Below are 3073 nucleotides of genomic sequence, written 5' to 3' on the forward strand. Positions count from 1 at the left end.
ACAGCCCTGAGTGTTCCGAATTATAAATTCTCCATGTCACTGTATGTCGTTGAGCCCAAGTAGCTCGCCGTGATCGTATAGTGGTTAGTACTCTGCGTTGTGGCCGCAGCAACCTCGGTTCGAATCTGAGGCACGGCATTGTGGTTGGCAATGTCACGGCAGTTGGGTGTTAATTTTACAGAATTAGCAAATGTACCAGTGGTTTTTGTAAAATGTCTATTAAAAACAGATCCTTTCAAATATTTAAACCATCTAACAACAAATGATTTAAACTCGCATGATTATAAGCTGTAGCTATAATGTATTTACTTACATAAATTATCGTTCTTGAACCTATTGGGGGTGGAGGGGGAGCGGAGATCACCCCCCAGGTGCAGATGAGTGACCTGTGTTGTGGCTCTCTAGAGGGAAGGCACACATTTTGCTGTCACCCAGCCCAATCCAGACGTGTATTAGGGCCAGGTTTCAGGCAAATAGAGCAGTAAGTGCAGAGAAATGTTCACTCTCTAAAAGTGGCATTTCTAAAATAGTAAAGTTAAATCCAACCTCACCAGTAAGTAGGATTTTCAATAAATAAATAAAGCTACTCCTCTCCGATATGGAATTACCAAATTAAAAGTATAGGGGAATACACAGAGCTAACCTATGAGAGGGGTAGACCTCACAGTAGTGAAAAATGAAATAGACTGTTTGGTACTTACAGGACACGCAAACCACCAAAGTACATAGCTTATTTTTTACTTACATAGCATCATGCACCTAGGACTACCTAGGGCCTACCTTAGGTGTAAATTATATGTAATAAAAGGGGAGTTTAAGGCTTGGCAAGTAGGCTGGGACTCCCCTGGGAGACCCTGAGTCTATGCCCAGAACCATAACTCTGCCAGTCAAGTACTTACCTAAAAGCCGATAACTCACTTTTCTTCCATAGGCTAACATTGAGTGGTTTCACTTGGAAATTCTTCTAAGTGGTGTGGAGTTTTGGAACTTTAAAATATTCATCTAAAATCAGCCGAACAACGAATTCTGATTTACTCACCTGTTATCAGGAGAGACCTCAGTGCTGCATCTTGGAGCTCGGTACTGACCCTGAAAAGTAATTTTAACCGTACTTACCAGTAACTCGAATTTCCTTCCATGGGATATCATTGCCTGCTTTTCGCTGAAAATTTTCTAAGTGTCGATTTTTGAAACTTACAAATATTCTTTAAAAATCGTACCAACTGTGAAAACGTAATTGTTTACCTGTTTTAGATAGATGTCCCAGTACTGAGCCTAGGAGACCAGCACTGGATTACAAAAGTAACGAGAACGTACTTTACCCGTAACTTGAATTTTCTTCCATAGGAAACCATTGACTGTTTTTCTGTGAAATTTCTTCTAAGTGTCGATTTTGCAAACATGTAAATATTCCTTAAAAATCGCCTGTATAACTTAAACGCAGTTTCTCAACTGCTTACAGGTGGTACAGTAGTGCTGGATCTAGGATCCAACACTGACCTAGAAAAAGTAACCATAATCCCACTTACCTGCTAAGTGAATTTCCTTCCATAGGATAACGTTGGTATTTTGATCAGCAAAAGTTTCTAAGTGTCAACTTTTAAAATAGCAAAATATTGCTTAAAAATCCCAACAGTAACTAAAACGAATTTACTCACTTGTTTCCAAGAACTGTCCCAGGACTGAATCTAGGATCCAGTCCTGGATTTAGAAAAGTAATCCTGAAAGTAATTAATTGCATATAACTTAAAATTCCCATTGAGCTCAATGTATTATTGTGATTCAAATTGTGTTGCCTATTGCAATAAACTGTAACTATGACCTGCAAAAGTCAATTGCCTATTGCAAAGTATTTAACTAAAGCATCTCATTCTGAGAAAGTATATTTTGATACCTATTGTTGGTTCTAAAATGAAACAACAATATCTTTTGTATGCAAACCAATGGCCTAGAGTTCAGTTCTTGAGTGTGTGAGACCATTTGCTGACTGAGTGTGTACAACAAATGTTTTACACTGTACTCTGATACTGCCTTACTGCTCGGCAAGCTACCACTTTAGAGAGTAAGGTTATATCTAACTTTAGCCTCTGCCAAACCTCTGGGGACTGGGGACTCTGTGCACACTGTACCTATTTGGGAACAGTATATACAGAGCCACTTTCTCACAGTAGTGATAAAGTGATTAGAGTCCTAAGGCCAACATAAAGATACAGCAAAACGTGAGTTGAAAATCAAAAAGGTTGCTGGTAGGCCACCTTAAGGATGCCAGGTCTAACAAAAACTGAACTAAGGATAACATGAGTAAAACATCAGGTTTCTCTACTGCATTTGGTGAGACAAGTGGGCCTTCTTTTATCTTCCATTCAAGCAATCTTTGACAGACCCCTTTATTATAGAGCTTTTCAAGGATTAAAGATAAGGCACTTACAAAGGAGTCCCAAATACTTAGAGATGGTTGACTTCTGTAATATGGGTTGTAGACTAAAAGCAGCGCAAAAACAGAGTGCAACAGGGTCCAAAAAACTTGAGTGCCACAAGAGAGTTTGAATGCAAGCGTATCCTTTTACAGATCCAGAGATATACTCATGCAATTTTTGTTTTTAGGACAGAACGTGCATGATGAAAAAAACATTGTTTTTAAAAAGCGCATTGCAGAATATCAGTACTTTGATGTGGGAAAACTTCAAAACTTTCAAACAAAATATTTGTACGCAGCTTACAGCAAGTTGTTGTGGCCGAGTGGTTAAGGCGATGGACTAGAAATCCATTGGGGTATCCCCGCGCAGGTTCGAATCCTGCCAACAACGAGAATCTTTTTATTATCGGCTACAATTTCAGAAGTTAACCTTTAGTATTTCTTCCATTTCAGTTTTATAAATAGGTGGCTTATTTTTGTGTCACTATTGCCTCTCCACATATTTGTTATCGCTACCTCTTTCATGTCTTTGCTACACCTCATTCCTACTTTAGCACTGGTGTAAACGCTTCAAATTATTATACGGTTGCTCTCTCATTCATACCTGCGCATGCACTTGAAAGTTACTTTACCAATAAAAGACGCAAAGGGAGAAAT

General features: G+C 38.8%; 1 non-coding gene across 1 annotated transcript; it reads left to right on the forward strand.

Annotated features, from left to right (window-relative positions):
• The first annotated feature begins 2725 nt into the window (after positions 1-2725).
• TRNAS-AGA (transfer RNA serine (anticodon AGA)) lies at positions 2726-2807 on the forward strand. Its single transcript has one exon. It is a non-coding gene; the product is annotated as a tRNA-Ser (tRNA).
• The last annotated feature ends 266 nt before the right edge of the window (positions 2808-3073 follow it).

The sequence above is a fragment of the Triturus cristatus genome, chromosome 12, assembly GCF_964204655.1.
Source record: "Triturus cristatus chromosome 12, aTriCri1.1, whole genome shotgun sequence".
Classification (NCBI taxonomy): domain Eukaryota; kingdom Metazoa; phylum Chordata; class Amphibia; order Caudata; family Salamandridae; genus Triturus; species Triturus cristatus.